Below are 17,961 nucleotides of genomic sequence, written 5' to 3'. Positions count from 1 at the left end.
AGCTCAGTCATGATCCCAGGATCCTGGGATCAAGCCCCACATTGGGCTTCCTGCTTAGTAGGGACCCTGCTTCTCCCTCTCCCTTTGCCTGCCACTCCCCCGGCTTGAACTCTCTTGCTTTCTGTCAAATAAATAAATGAAATCTTAAAAAAAAAAAAAAAAAAGAACAAAGAGAAAGAAAGGGTTGTAGATCACATAGGGCCTCATAAGTCACTGTAACAACTTTGGATTTTACTAAAGTAAAAACAGCAGCCATTGAAGGGCTCCAAGCAGAGAAGTATCATGATCTTCTTTGGATCTTTAAAGGATCACTAGATTTATAGTAGGTTAGACTGCAGGGAGAAGACCTGAGGAGGAAGAACAGGAAGAAGGCTATTTCAATAATAAATAGCATCTGACAGTAGAATCCGCAGACCCTGCACAACAATTATTTAAGATCTGAATTATAGGAATATATAAAATTGGTGGGATGTTATACATTAAGTATGGTGGCAAGCTAAGCTATATGGTAATGAACTAGGACGAGCTGTGTATTCCAGCTAGATTTTCATGGGAGTTGGAGTACAGCTGATGCTCTGCGCTTCAGTGTTGTGAACTTAGATTCTTTTGATCAGTTCACACATGGTAATCTGGCTCTTGAAATGAACTCATGTCAACTAAATTCCCACGGAGAAGACTGTAGACATATGCTGCAGAGCAATACAGGTTATTGGCATCAACAGAACCTGAGGAAGGGGTAGGCCAACCAGATGGTTTCCAAGGTGCCAATTTATAAAAGCTGCAGAAGCATTACTATAATTATATTGAGATTGAAAAAATTGTTTTTATTTAGACTTCTCTCAGAGAGACTAGTCTCAAAGGACAGCTACCCAGTGAACCATGTTCTCAAGATTCATGGTCTTGTGTAATCATCCACTCTCTCCCGTACCTGGACTGGGCCTGTGACTTACTTCTTACCAATGGAATAAGGAGGAAGTGACCCTGAATGACCAGGTCAGAAGAAGACATCTACTTGCCATTCTTCTCTTGAAATATCCATTCTGGGGAAGTCATTAGCTATGTAAAAAGTCCATCCACCCTGCTTAGGAACCACATGGAGGGCTGGTTCCCCTCCCTTCAATCCAGGAGACCTGTTTTGGACCCTCTAGGCCAGGCTAGCTTCCAGCTGACCACGAAGTGACTCTACTCAAGAATCATCCTACCAGGGGGGCCTGGGTGGCTCAGTGGGTTAAGCCTCTGTCTTCGGCTCAGGTCATGATCTCAGGGTCCTGGGATCGAGCCCTGCATTGGGCTCTCTGCTCAGCAGGGGGCCTGCTTTTCCCCCCACTCTCTCTGCCTGCCTCTCTGCCTACTTGTGATCTCTCTCTGTGTGTCTAATAAATAAATAAAATCTTAAAAAAAAAAAAAAAGAATCACCCTACCAAATCCTACCTAAATTTCCTGACCCACAAAAATCATGGACAAATAAAGTGGTTGCTGTTTAGGTCACTAAGTTTTGAGGTAGTTTGTTATATAGTACAAATTAATCAGAACAATAGTGTATGTGATTGTTAGGAATAACTTTATAAACCACTTGAATAGAAGCAATATCCCTATGAGGCATACTCAAATCATTACTGAGGATTATTAAGCCAAATTCCAATGAAAATGGCTAGGTGCAGTTAGATACAGTTGCAGCATGCATGCTTAGAGCAAGATGTTTTAGTTACTGACAACAGAAGAGAGGAGACATGTAGTCTTTGTCCATCACTCCCACATAGCACAAGCACCTGTAACTGTGGCTCTAACCTGGGGCACTGGACACTGTTTCTCTGTTCAGGAGACCCATTTGGAAGAAAAACAAACTATATATCAGAATGTTGCTCTTTGAACAATGGATTGGCACATACAGAGCAGATATCTTTATTGGAATAATTCTTCCATTTTGTTATTTGAGATACAAACTAGATGTCTGAGATGGGGACTAGATGTTTGAAATTCCTCAAAGGACAAAATTCCAACTTCTTTTTAACAAAGGCTTATATTGTGTTTTCCTGATTGGTTTAGGACAAAAAATTCCAAGCCATGGCTATTACTGCCATGCATCTAAAAGCTTCATGTACTTCCATTCCTAATGCAGGAAAAATAACACCATACAATGTGATTTGACCACCATCCTCTAAGATTTCAAGAAGCAGGCATATACTATGACTTTCTAAGTCTCCTTCAAGACAGCCCTCAGCAAAACTAGGTAAGTTTAGCTTTTTTCTCATGTATGGGATTCAGTATGTAGACAGTTAATTAGTGTGTAGTATCCTTTGGTTTAAAAAATACTGTTTTAGGGGTGCCTGGATGGCTCAATGGGTTAAGCCTCTGCCTTCCGATCAGGTCACGATCCCAGGGTCCTGGGATCGAGCCCCGCATCGGGCTCTCTGCTCAGTAGGGAGCCTGCTTCCCTTCTTCTCTCTCTGCCTGCCTCTCTACCTACTTGTGATCTCTCTCTCTCTGTCAAATAAATGAATAAAATCTTTAAAAAAAAAAAAGAAAAAATACTGTTTTAAAAGACTTATGACTAAAGAACTTTATTTGGTCTTTGGTATAATTCATGAGAACAGTAATACTTAACAGTGGCCAACTTTTAAGGAATGTTCATTTGTGGCAAGTACTATACTAAATAAATCTTAGAAATGTCATATAAACACAGTGAGGTAGATATTATTGTAATTTATATTTCATGTATTGGAAAGCTAAGATTTAGAAACTTTTAATTATTCACTCAGGTAGAAGTGCCTGATTCCTAAGTCTGTTCTTTAAACAATACATTATACGGGTTTATAAACTTTGACTCCTAAAAGGACATTTTTTTTTTAATTTAGAACTTCATCTCAGTCTTCAAAATATAAAAGAACACATTCATATGATTTATTTATCATCAATACTGGAAAACTAGGGAAGTATTAATTTGGCATTAGATTACCATCATGTAATACCATATGTGATTGAAAAAGTATTGCCCTCTATCAAAGTGACAAAAGAGTTCACCCTCAGGAAACCACTTAACTGAACTATTATACTCTTGAAATAAGTATGAGAAAAATAAGAAAGTCTTGAAAAACATCCAAACCCATTTCACATGTGATTCTGACAGGCCTCTTTTCATTTCTTTGGCCTTTAGGATTTTCACATATTGATGATATGTCCACAAAAAAAGGAAAAATAGCCATGACTGAAAATGTGGATCTTATTTAAACACATAAAAATTCCAATTGCAACGCCCAGTATTCTGCGTGTTTTGTTTTTATTTGTCTTTTGGGGGGTGGCCAAAAAACATAAATTTATTTAATGTGATAACTGGTAAAGTTGGGTGTTCTCCTTCAAAGGGTGTTGAGCTAGCCTCTTTGTCTTCCAACTAAAATATCTTTGAAGTTAGAAAAGCCCACAACAATGCTGAAAATTAACACAAATGATTTGAGGTCAGCATCTAGAAGGAGTTTCTATCAGGCTGATGAAATTATTGGAGGTGGAGAAAAACCAGAGTAGGATAAACTGATGTTTTGCCCCATGAGAGAGAGAATCCTTTCCTGCTTAAAAGAATGGAGTAAATATTGCATCCCTTTTCTGCTTTCCACAACTGGACAGGGAGCAATAAGGAAAATGAGCAGCTTTCTCCTTCATGATTCTGCATTTCTGGGTTTCCAAAAGAATACTCCTCAAGCATCTTTACCATCCTATTGAAACTCTAACTGCTAGAACACAGTAGAATAGGAAGAAGGTGTTCAGCATAGTGGGGAGGTGTGGCTAGACTGGCAGTGGTCCCTTTTACCCCCAGTCTTGAAAAACAAAGGGATACAAGAGGAAGATCCTGGAAGCACTGTGCTATGGACTGAATGGTGTTCCTCCAAATTCCCATTTTGAAGCCCTGGCCTCCACTGTGATAGTATTTGGAAATAGGGTCTTGACCAGATAATTGAGGTTTTCTGAGGTCCTAAGAGTGGAACTGTGATCCAATAGGATTAGTGTCTTTACAATAAAAAACACCAAAGAGCTCAGGCTTCCTTGCTTGCCCTTGTGTTATCTTTCTCTGTCTCCACCATGTGAGGACACACTGAAAAGGCAGCTGTTTGCAGGCCAAGAACAGAGCCTTCCCCAGAAATTCAATCAATAGGCACCTTGGTCTTGAATTTGCAGTGTCCAGAACTATAAGAAAATAAACTTTTTGTTTTGTTTTGTTTAAGGTACCCAGCTTAGAGTACTCTGTCATGGCAGCTGAAGTAGACTAGACATACTATTATACAAGGGACTGCCTTTTGTTATGAGACTGTCACTTTAGCCTTACAGAGAACAAGGCAACAATTGCAGGAACTGAGTCCAGCTTAGTGCTGTCAGTGAATCTCCTTTATGTTAAGAATTATAAAAACTTAATAAATAACATTAAAGAGTACCACAACAAATAGGGAGTAGGGTCACATTCATGAATATGAAATGCAATATTGTCAGGATATCAAGGCATTCCAAAATGAGTTAATAAGATTTTCTATAGCTCAGCAAAGTTTTTTGAAAACTTTCATAGCACACCTATAGACCAAGATACTCACAAAGAGCACTTGGGAGAAAAACCAACCAACCAACCAACCAACCTTGGGGAAATTGCTCTTATGATACTAAGACTTGGTTATAGTACTTGTAAGATCAAGGTATTTGGTGCAAAGATAGGCAAATAGACCTGAGTAGGAAGACCAGAACCAACAAAATTTGTTTTCATTTATGAACCTAGATCCAAAGTTAATTAAAGAGATGGCAAATAGATGATAGAACAGAATCTTCTAGCTAATATAATCAACAGTTAAAAAAAACAAACAAAGTATGAGCAGGATTAATCCCAGTAATTCAAGAAATATCAGGAAATCTATCTACACAATACACCATATTAAGGAATTAAAGAAGGAAAAGTGTAAGATTACTTCAACACACTCTGAAAAAAATAATGGTAAAATATCACCATCAATTTTTTATTAAAATACTCAGAAAACTAGAAATAAAAATTTCCTAAATTTGTGAACAGCTGTAGATCTAAAATAACTACAACATAATGCCAAAATGGAAAACCATAAACATATTCCAGTTAAAATTATAATCCAAAAAAGAATGCTACTATCACCACTACCAAACATAAGACTTAAATTCTTGTCCAGTGTTATATGCTAGGCAAAAGAAATGAGGTATAAACATTTCTTTCCATATATGATTATCTCCATTGAAAACACAAAAGAATCAAAAAACATTAAAATTAATAACAGAGTAGAGTCAGGTTGGTATATATAAAGTCATTCCTCTATGTCAACAATGACCAAATAGAGAAGATATTGATTATAGAAATATAAGGAAACATAACATGCCACTCAACGCAGCAATTATAAATATAAAATATCTATCATGACCAAACAGGGGAATATACACCACTTTTAGTTTTTAAAATGGAGGGAATTAAAGCTGTGAGTTTGTTTCAAAAGTGATAGAAGAGCTAAAAAGCAAGACAAGACAGTGATCTAACCCGGATATCAGCAACAGAAAGAACCCATTCCCACTGCTAAGTGGGAAAAAGTGTTATGTCTGGAGCCCAGGGGCCAGGCTTACCAGGGAGTAGCTGGAACCATGGTGGACCTGTCCAACAGGAACCAGAGCTGTGAAGAGGAGAGAGAGAGAGAATCACTGTGGCTTTTCTCTTCTTCCTGCCCTCTAATCTCCACCACTGCTTCCAATCAACACAATCAAACATGAAGCAGCTGACATGGAAGTGTGAAAAGCTCAGCTTATCTCTCTAGGATTGCGGCTCCTATCAGATGCACCCACTTCCGCAATTCTTGCCTCCAGGTTCTTCTAAGAGCTTCCTCTGTTGGGTCCATCAGGCCTAGGGGCAGTACAGGCTTCAAGCTATTGCTCATACCTTGGCTTTTTCCATCTTTCGTTTCCCTTACCCTGCTTAGGAGTCTATAAATAGTCCTTTTATGGAACTTTTCAGTTAAATCTTCTGAGGTGCCATTTGCTTCCTGGCTTATAAATGCCAAGTAGGAAATGTTAACTAATACATGCAACAGGACAGAAACAAAAAACCAGAAATTTACTGAACTGTGTTCACAAACTGTGTTTTCTTCTGGAGTCATCTTCCATTGTCAGAAAAGCAAAATTTCAGACTGCAGATTAACAAGGAGAAGGTTCTTCCCCAAAATTTGAAATAAGATATAATTCAGTTGATTAAAAAAAAACTAAATTCTCTTTTCAAAATTTCTTCTTCCAGTCAAGAAAGTATTTCAACACCAGTTTGACACTTGTGTTCCCCTAAGGAAAGGTCAAAGAGCTCTAAAAGCAACCAAAAAATGAAATTTAAAAAGTCCTTTGTAGAACATATTGCACAAAGTGCTTCTAATCACTGGTTTCCAATAACTGTCAAATAGGAATCCTGTTTAATTTCTTTAGCTATTTTCTTCTTTTTTATATTCTTGATTTTCAACTTTAAAAATGAATAATTTAGAGAGAACTAAGATTGTCATCTATAAATTTTATCATCCCTTCTTTGGAAAACTATGGTATTATGGTTTAAAGGCATTCATAATAGATATCCTCATTCATTATAGATATTTGCAATTTCTGAACAAATTCCTTGGAAGAGTAAAAAGAGTTATGTGTCAATTTCTTAGAAAAAGAGGCTGTGAATTAAATCATTTTTATATGCATGGAAATAATCCAAATCTACCAATACTAATGGCATATGCCACTTTTAGGATTAGAGTTCTACTCCTATTCTTCAAATACCTCTACCTTTATTCTCAAGACCCTGCCACCAACCTAAGCAGACCCCTTTTCCAAAAACTTTTTTCCTCCCTATCTCATTGGCTAATAAATAAAGTGTTATTATACTGACTGTCAATTTATAAAAAATAAAGTGAATTTCATAAAGATTGGTGGTATATGGTCAGGCTACTTTGGGTAGAAATTTCACTGTTTCTCCTCTTGGTGAGATTTCAAGCCATTTGGTCACAAAAAAAGGGTAGGAAAGTTCTCTAGATCCCTGAGAAGTCTACATTTCCCTGAAAGAGAACTCTTCAGGTCCTTTTATGGTGAAAAAGAGAAAGTTGATGATGAATTTAAAAACCCACTAATGCAACAATCTACATTGCATGTTTTAAATATATCTAAACTGAGAGCCCCCTCTTCATCACAAGGCATTTTCACTGCAGTTTACTTTGTAGAGGAGTAGTTACCAGATAGAGCTAGAAGTTTAAAAAAAAATCTATGAAAGGGACATGTGGGTGGCTCAGTGGATTAAAGCCTCTGCCTTCGGCTCAGGTCATGATCCCAGGGTCCTATGATGAAGCCCCACATCAGGCTCTCTGCTCCACGGGGAGCCTGCTTCCTCCTCTCTCTCTCTCTGCCTGCCTCTCTGCCTACTTGTGATCTCTGTCTGTCAAGTAAATAAATAAAATCTTTTTTAAAAAATCTATGAAATAATAACTCGACCTTGCAAGTTATTCTTTATCATTAGGATAAGTAATTTCATCCAGGATTGTGTCTTACGATGTTTCATCATTTTTCCTCTAAGAAGGAAAATAAGAGTTCTGTTTTGAGTTCAGGGATACTAAGCAACTCCTTCAACTGCCTGTGCTAGTTATGAGGTAGAGGTAGAGTGAAGGCTTATTTCCCACTTTACTAGAAATTTGTTCATTTTCTTGTGTTTAAAATATCCTATTAAATGCTCTAAAAAGAAAGAAACGCAAATGCTTGGAGCAAGGTGTGTCCATGAATGGTGCTGCATCTGTTGATGTTTTTAAGGAACACCATGCCCTCCTCATAGGAAATCACACCCACAGTACAGCCTTACAGATTTGGCCCCATCTGTATAAGCAACCTGACAATTTTAAATTAATTCTATAATTGCTGGTGAGTGCTCATATATTGTAGAAAATTATTTTACATAATTATATTTTAAATGTGTCTTTAAGAATATTTGTTTTCAAAAGTGGGGGGGGGCACCTGGGTGGCTCGGTTGGTTAAGCATCTGCCTCTGCCTTTGGCTCAGGTCATGATCCCAGGGTCCTGCGTTCGAGTCCTGCATCAGGCTCCCCGTTCAAGGGGTAGCTTGCTTCTCCCTCTCCGTCTGCCTGCTGCTCCCCCTGCCTGTGCTTTCTCTCTCTGTCAAATAAATAAAATTTTTTTTAAAAATGTTACCTAAAAAAAGGAGCATTGATTATAATAATTCATCAGAGAAGCAGCAAAGTAGGAAATAAGGGAAGGAAGGGTTTTTCAGTGAGAGAGAAGAAAAGGTTCTGTGAGATTAACAACGACAGAGATGAATGGAAGTTGTGGTCCAAAAGCAGAATTTCAGAGCTAAGAATCCATACCAGAAATGAAGAGCCAAAGAAACTGTTGGAAAATGAGGAGGGTGATAAAACTATGGAGTCAGTATATTGGAAAAGTTATGAGCACAGACACTGAAATAACCGAAGAAAAGGATAGAAAAGGGAGTGTAGAAAAATACAGCAAGAAAACAGGGGTATAAGCGATGTTAATAAAAACAATATCCTTGGAGCACCTGAATGGCTCAGTTGATTAAGCAGCCAACTCTTGATTTCAGCTCAGGTCATGATCTCAGGGTCCTGGGATCAATCCCTTTTTGGTGAGGCTCCACACTCAGTGGGGAGTCTGTTTCCCCTTTCCCTCTCCCTCTACCTCTCCCCTGGCTTGTGTTATCTCTCTCTTTCTCTCTGAAATAAATAAATCTCAAATAAAATAAAATAAAATAAAATAAAATAAATCTTTTAAAAATAACAAAAATAAAAGAAACTTTTAAACTTTCAGATCATTAACTATGTTGACTTTAAAAGAGAACACTTTAATCCATCATCTGTATCCAAAACTTCTAAATCAAAATGTTCTATAAAGTGCACACAAAATAAATTACTCTAACTTTAAATATACTTAACAATTTTTCTTCAAATTTGGCTTCCTTTTCATTTCTCATTAAGAGCTGAAATCCTGCCAGTGTTGAAGTGTATAGTTATACCTATTTTTAGTTAAAGTTTAAAAGACATTTTTATTATCCTTTTCATTATCTCCCCAAGCAAAAACACTTAAGGAAACCTGTTCAAGTTTCCCCAAAGAGGCAAGGATTTTGTTCAAGCATGACAAATTTCACCTCACCACCGTTCTTTAATTTTTCCAGTAAAAAATTAATTTTATTTTCTTCTAATCCTTTTCATTGGATAAGAAATGCAATATGGGGGAAAATATAGTCTTTAAATCAATTCTTTAAACTTATTTATTTACATTTAAATTAAATTACTTTGTTTTTTAAGTATTTATAATGCAACATCTGAAGACTAGATTACAGATGAGATTTAGCTATATAGGAAAAGACTGACCTCTAAAACTAAGCAGGTAGGAAGAGGCTGGTATATTCTTTCTGTTTAAATCATGTCTATAAATAACCACCAATCTTTCTCACCTTTGAGAAATACTTTCAATTTTTATTTTATGTAGTTTATTTTAGAAAAACAAGATCTATTGAATGTGCCTTTTTATGCCTTTTTAAGCTACGTATTCTCCTCCCCTTATTCCAAACCTTATTACCCTCTTATCAATCTCACACCTCAACACATATCACACTAAATTCAGTCTTTTGGAGTCTTTTCCATTTCTTCAATTTTGATAAATACTAACTAATCACTAATAAGTAGAAATCATTGTAAATTAATTTGAACTGATGGTTGCTATACCCAAAGTATGGAAGGCAAAAGCAAATCATCTAAACTGATCTGCAATGTTTACTAAAGCTAATCATATGCCTACAGTATTATGTGTGTGTGTGTATATATATATATATATATATGTATATATATATATATATATAGTGTGTGTGTGTGTGTGTGTGTGTGTATGCTTACTTCCACCAAAAAGCATATTCAAAAATTTTCATATAAATGTTATTCAGGATATCCAAAAACTGAGATGAATCTAAATGTATCTCAACAAGCTAAAAAGTGACCCAGTATGTGGTCTACTCTGGAGAAAGTTCCACGTGCACTTAAGAAGAATGAGTATCCTGCTGTTTTAGAGTGGAATGTTCTGTATATATCTATGAGGTTCATCTAATCCAATGTGTCATTAAATGCTCTTGTTTCTTTATTGATTTTCTGCTTGGATGATCTATTACTGAGAAGGATGTTAAGATCCCCTACTATTAAAGTATTCATAGCAATATGACTCTTTATCAATACAACTAACAGTTGTATTATGTAGTTGGTTACGTCCATATTGGGGGCAAAAATATTTACAATTGTTAGATCTTCTTGGTGGATAGACACTTTAAGAATGATGTAGTGTCCTTCTTTATCTTGGACTATAGTCTTTAGTTTAAAATCTAATTTATCTGATATGAGAATCGCTACCCCAGCTTTCTTTTGAGGCCCACTGGCATGAAAGATGCTGCTCCATCACTTCACTTTCAGTCTGGATGTACCTTTAGGTTCCAGATGGGTCTCAACCCATGGAATGGGAGAAGATACTCACAAATGACACTACAGACAAAGGACTGATATCCAAGATCTATAAAGAACTCCTCAAACTCAACACACAGAAAAGAAATAATCACGTCAAAAAATGGGCAGAAGACATGAACAGATAATTCTCCAAAGAAGACATACAAATGGCTAACAGACACATCAAAAAATGTTCATCATCATTAGCCATCAGGGAGATTCAAATCAAAACCACACTGAGATACCAGCTTACATCAGTTAGAATGACCAAAATTAACAAGACAGGAAACAAGTGTTGGAGAGGATGTGGAGAAAGGGGAACCCTCTTACACTGTTGTTGGGAATGCAAGTTGGTGCAGCCACTTTGGAGAACAGTGTGGAGATTCCTCAAGAAATTAAAAATAGAGCTTCCCTATGACTCTGCAATTGCACTACTGGGTATTTACCCCAAAGATACAGATGTAGTGAAAGAAGGGCCATCTATACCCCAATAGCAGCAATGGCCACAGTCGCTAAACTGTGGCAAGAGCCAAGATGCCCTTCAACAAAAGGATAAAAAAGATGTGGTCCATATATATATACATATATACTCCATATATACAATGGAGTATTATACCTCCATCAGAAAGGATAAATACCCAACTTTTGTATCAACATCGACAGTACTAGAGAATATTATGCTGAGTGAAATTAGATGAAGAGAGAGAGTCAATTCTCATATGGTTTCACTTACTTATGGAGCATAAGGAATAACATGGAGTACATTGGGAGATGGAGAGGAAAGATGAGTTGGGGGAAATTGGAGGGGGAGACAAACCATGAGAGACTGTGGACTCAGAGAAATAAACTGAGGCTTTTGGAGGGGAGGGGTGTTGGGGCGGTTGGGTGAACCTGGTCGTGGGTATTAAGGAGGGCACATATTGCATGGTACACTGGGTATGGTGCGTAAACAATGAAATTTGGAACACTGAAAAAAATTTTAAAAAAACAGGCTCAAAAGTAACAATGAAATATTATGTTACAGTAAAAAAGAACAAAAATAAAAATTTTCAGCAATGGGGCAGGATACAATATAAAGATTTTTAAAAAATCAGTAGTACTGGGAGTGGAGTCAAGATGGTGGAGGAGTAGCAGGCTGAGATGATATCAGGTCAAGGAGTTCAGTTTAGATATTTATCAAACCATTCTAAATGGTTTGATCTCTTTGATCAAAGAGAAGAAGAGCAGCAATTCTAGAAACAGAAAATCGACTGCTTTCTGAAAGGAAGGACCTGCAGAGAAGTGAATCCAAAACAACAGGAAGATAGACCATGTGGGGAGGGGCCAGCTCCTGGCAAGCGGTGGAGCAACAGAGCACAAAATCAGAACTTATAGAAGTGTACTCCACTAAGGGACTTCACTCCAGAGACTAAGTGGGGGTGGAACCCTCACACAGACAGCGTGATCTAAGGTCCCACAGGGTCACCGAAGGATCGGGGGTGTCTGAGTGTAGCAGAGCTCGCAGGAATTAGAGCAGGGAAGCCAGCTACAGTGACGGAGCCGAGGAATGAACTGTCAGCTGGGGGTTACCTTAAACTGTGATCTGTGGCACAGTCATGCCACTGCTCTTTGAGCAGGGACCCCACAAGTGGCAGGTCCAGGGAGACGCACCTTCCTTCTCTGGAGGCAGGAATCTGCTGGGTTTGGAGACACCAAATAGGACTGTGTTCCAGAGGCAGAAACGTCACAGGCCAGGTGAGCTCAGAGTGTGGCCAGAGACCAGGGAGACAGGAGTGATTGAGCACTTTTCTCCAAGGGCACACTGAGGAGTGGGGCTCTTAGCTCTCAGCTCCTCCAGCCCAGAGATTGGGAGGCCGCCATTTTCATTCCCATCCTCCAGAGCTCTACCAAAAGCGTTCAGGGAACAAAAGCTCCAGAGAGCAAATTTGAGCAGATTACTTAGCCTGGCCCCTGGCCTCAGGCAAAGACATTTGAGAATCATGGCAACAGGCCCCTCTCCCAGAAGATCAGCAAGAACATTCAGCCAAGACCAAGCTCACTGATCAAGGACAACAGCAGAATTACAGAGGAGGGGAAAGCAAGGCATGGAATTCATGGCTTTTTCCCCATGATTCTTTAGTCTTGCAAAGTAATAATTTTTTTTAATTTTATTTTTTTTCTTATTCTGATTTTTTTAACCTTTACTCTTTCCTTTTTTAACTTTTTTTTTAACTAGTTTAACAATACCTTTCTTAAAAAATCTTTTTGAACCTTCATTATTATAGTCATATTTTACCCTTCATTGTATCTAACTTTATTTTTGTATACGTATAGGGTTTTCTCTTCTAAAAATTTTTGGGATACAACTTCTTCTAATAGATCAAAATATACCCTAAATCTAGCACAGGGCTTTGTTCTAGTCTCCAGCCTGAGCAAATTATCTCCACTTTCTTTTTCTTTATTCCCCAACCAACTTATCAACTCCTTTTTTAGAATTTTTTTTAAAATTTTCATCTTTACAGTCATATTCCATCACTTCATCATTTTACCCTTATTTTATATGTACATATACATATATATGTATATATACATATATATGTGTATAAATTTTTGTATGTATATATATTTTGTATGTATGTGTATGTATATACACACACACACACACACACATATATATATAAGTTTTTCTTTCTTTAAAATTTTGGGAGGTAGTTTCTTCTAAGAGACCAAAATACACCCAAAATCAAGTTGGTGGCTCTGTTCTATTCACCAGTCTAATATATATTTTTTTTTATTTTTTATTTTTTTGAACTTTTTACCCCCTTTCTTCTCCCCACAATTTGGGGTCTCTTCTGATTTGGTTAATGCACATTTTTCTGGGGCCTTGCCACCCTTTTAGCATTTTATTCTCTCCTTCATATATTCTTCTCTGATAAAATGACAAGGTGGAACAACTCACCACAAAAAAAAGAAAAAAAAAAAGAACAAGAGGCAATACTGAAGGCTAGGGACCTAATCAATATGGACATTGGTAATATGTCAGATCTAGAGTTCAAAATGATGATTCTCAAGGTGCTAGATGGGCTCAAAAAAAGGCATGGAAGATATTAGAGAAACCCTGTCTGGAGAAATAAAAGCCCTTTCTGGGGAAATAAAAGAACTAAAATCTAACCAAGCTGAAATCAAAAAAGCTATTAATGAGATGCAATAAAAAATGGAGGCTCTTACTGCTAGGATAAATGAGGCTGAGGAGAGAATTAGTGATATAGAAGACCAAATGAGAGAGAGTAAAGAAGCTGAGCAAAAGAGAGACAAAGAACTACTGGACCACAAGGGGAGAATTTGAGAGATAAGTGATACCATAAGATGAAACAATATTAGAATAATTGGGATTCCAGAAGAAGAAGAAAGAGAGAGGGGGGCAGAAAGTATATCGGAGTGAATTATTGTAGAGAATTTTCCTAATATGGCAAAGGGAACAAGCATCAAAATCCAGGAGGTGCAGAGAAGCCCGTCAAAATCAATAAGAATAGGTCCACACCCTGTCATCTAATAGTAAAACTTACAAGTCTTAGTGACAAAGAGAAAATCCTGAAAGCATCCCAAGACAAGAAGTCTGTAACATACAATGGTAAAAATATTAGATTGGCAGCAGACTTATCCACAGAGACCTGGCAGGCCAGAAAGAAATGGCATGATATATTTAGAGCACTAAATGAGAAAAACATGCAGCCAAGCATACTATATCCAGCTAGGTTATCATTGAAAACAGAAGGAAAGATAAAAATCTTCCAGGACAAACAAAAACTAAAAGAGTTTGTAAACACCAAACCAGCTCTTCAGGAAATACTTAAAGAGGTGCTCTAAGCAAAGAGAGAGCCTAAAAGTTGTACACCAGAAAGGAACAGAGACAATATGCAGCAAAAGTCACCTTACCGGCAATACAATGTCACTAAATTCATATCTTTCAATAGCTACCCTGAATGTAAATGGGCTAAATGTCCCAATCAAAAGACACAGGGTATCAGAATGGATAAAAAACCAAAATCCATCAGTATGCTGTCTACAAGAAACTCATTTTAGACCTAAAGACACCTCCAGATTTAAAGTGAGGGGGAAAACAATTTACCATGCTAATGGACATCAAAAGAAAGCTGGGGTGGCAATCCTTACATCAGATAAATTAGATTTTAAGACAAGACTATAATTAAGAGATGAGGAAGAATACTATATCATACTCAAAGGGTCTGTCTAACAAGAAGATCTAACAATTTTAAATATCTATGCCCCTAATATGGGAGCAGCCAACAACATAAACCAATTAATAAAATCAAAGAAACGCATCGACAATAATACAATAATAATAGGGGACTTTAACACCCCCCTCATTGAATTGGACAGATCATCCAAGCAAAAGATAAAAAAGGAAATAAAGGCCTTAAATGACACACTGGACCAGACGGACATCACAGATATAATCATAACATCCCATCCCAAAACAACAGAATACACATTCTTCTCTAGTGCACATGGAACATTCTCCAGAATAGATCACATCCTGGGTCACAAATCAGGTCTCAACCGGTACCAAAAATTGGGATCATTCCTTGCATATTTTCAGACCACAATGCTCTGAAGCTAGAACTCAATCACAAGAAGAAATTTGGAAAGAATCCAAATACATGGAGGCTAAAGAGCATCCTATTAAAGAATGAATGGGTCAACCAGGAAGTTAAAGAAGAATTGAAAAAATTCATGGAAACAAATGATAATGAAAACACAACTGTTCGAAATCTGTGGGACACAGCAAAGGCAATCCTGAGAGGAAAATGTATAGTGATACAAGCCTTTCTCAAGAAACAAGAGAGGTCTCAAATACACAACCTAACCCTATACCTAAACGAGCTGGAGAAAGTACGGCAAAGAAAGTCTAAAGCAGAAGAAGAGAAATCATAAAGATCAGAGCAGAAATCAATGAAATAGAAACCAAAACACAACAGAACAAATCAACAAAACTAGGAGCTGGTTCTTTGAAAGAATTAATAAGAATGATAAACCCCTGGCCACTTATCAAAAGGAAAGAGAAAGGACCCAAATAAATAATATCATGAATGAATGAGGAGAGATCACAACCAACACCAAGAAATACAAACAATTATAAGAACATATTATGAAAAAAAAAAAAAGAAGAACATATTATGAGCAAGTCTACACCAGCAAATTTGACAATCTGGAAGAAATGGATGCATTCCTAGAAACATATAAACTAGCCCAAATGAACCAGGAAGAAATAGAAAACCTGAACAGACCCATAACCAGTAAGGAGATTGAAGCAGTCATCAAAAACCTCACAACAAACAAGAGCCCAGGGCCAGACAGCTTCCCAGGGGAATTCTACCAAACATTTAAAGAAGAATTAATTCCTATTCTTCTGAAACTGTTCCAAAAAATAGAAATGGAAGGATAACTTCCAAACTCATTTTATGAGGCCAGCAATACCTGGATCCCAAAACCAGACAAAGACCCCATCAAAAAAGAGAATTACAGACAAATATCCTTGATGAACACAGGTTCAAAAATTCTCACCAAAATACTAGCCAAAAGGAACTAACAGTACATTAAAAGGATTATTTACCACCAAGTGGGATTTATTCCAGGGCTGCAAGGTTGGTTCAACATCTGCAAATCAATCAATGTGATACAATACATTAATCAAAGAAAGAACAAGAACCATATGATGCTCTCAATAGATGCTGAAAAAGCATTTGACAGAGTACAGCATCCCTTCCTGATCAAAACTCTTCAAAGTGTAGGGATAGAGGCTACATACCTCAATATCATCAAAGCCATCGATTAAAAACCCACAGCAAATATCATTCTCAATGGAGAAAAACTGAGAGCTTTTCTACTAAGGTCAGGAACACAGCAGGAATGACCATTATCACCACTGCTATTCAACATAGTACTAGAAGTCCTAGCCTCAGCAATCAGACAACAAAAAGAAATTAAAAGCATCCAAATCAGCAAAGAAGTCAAACTATCACTCTTTGAAGATGATATGATACTTTAGGTGGAAAACCCAAAAGACTCCACTCCAAATCTGCTAGAACTCATATAGGAATTCCGTAAAGTGTCATGACATAAAACCAAAGCACAGAAATCAGTTGCATTTCTATACACCAACAACAAGACAGAAGAAAGAGAAATTAAAGAGTTAATCCCATTTACAATTGAACCCAAATCCATAAGATACCTAGGAATAAACCTAACCAAAGAGGCAAAGAATCTGTACTAAGAAAACTATAAAGTATTCATGAAAGAAATTGAGGAAGACACTAAAAAATGGAAAAATGTTCCATGTTCATGGATTGGAAAAACAAATACTGTAAAAATGTCTACACTACCTAAAGCAATGTACATGTTTAATGTAATCCCTATCAAAATACCATCAACTTTTTTTCAAAGAAATGGAACAAATAATCCTAAAATTTATATGGAACCAGAAAAGACCTCGAATAGCCAGAGGAATGTTGACAAAGAAAGCCAAAGTTGGTGGCATCAGAATTCTGGACTTTAAGCTCTATTACAAAGCTGTCATCATCAAGACAGTATGGTACTGGCACAAAAACAGATACATAGATCAATGGAACAGAATAGAGAGCCCAGAAATAGACCCTCAACTCTATGGTCAACTAATCTTTGACAAAGCAGGAAAAAATGTCCAATGGAAAAAAGACAGTCTCTTCAACAAATGGGGTTGGGAAAATTGGACAGTCGCATGCAGAAAATGAAACTTGACCATTTCCTTACACCACACACAAAAATAGACTCCAAATGCATGAAAGATCTCAATGTGAGAAAGGAATCCATCAAAATCCTTGAGGAGAACATAGGCAGCAATCTCTTTGACCTCAGCCACAGCAACTTCTTCCTAGAAACATCACCGAAGGCAAGGAAAGCAAGGGCAAAAATGAACTATTGGGACTTGATCAAGATCAAAAGCTTTTGCACAGCAAAGGAAGCAGTCAACGAAACCAAAAGACAACTGACAGAGTGGGAGAAGATTTTCACAAACGACATATCAGATAAAGGGCTAGTATCCAAAAAAATCTATAAAGAACTTATCAAATTCAATACCCAGAGAACAAATAATCCAATCAAGATACGGGCAAAGGACATGAACAGACATTTCTGCAAAGAAGACATACAGATGGCCAACAGACACATGAAAAAGTGTTCCACATCACTTGGCATCAGATGGAAAAAAATATAGTGGTTTTTGGGCCTGGAAGGTTTGGGAGGTGAAGAGTGTTAGGCAAGAATCAGAATGATTGCTAATGTGTGTGGGATTTCTTTTGGGGGTGGTAAAAATGTTTTAAAATTGGATTTTGGTGATAGTTGCATAAGTGTTTGAATATGCAAGGAAATGTTTGAGCTATGTACTTTAAATAGGTGAATTTTATCCTATGTG

Source organism: Lontra canadensis, unplaced genomic scaffold (genome assembly GCF_010015895.1).
Source record: "Lontra canadensis isolate GAN:19392208 unplaced genomic scaffold, GSC_riverotter_1.0 scaffold20, whole genome shotgun sequence".
Lineage (NCBI taxonomy): Eukaryota > Metazoa > Chordata > Mammalia > Carnivora > Mustelidae > Lontra > Lontra canadensis.
Note: the sequence above shows the minus strand (reverse complement) of the source record.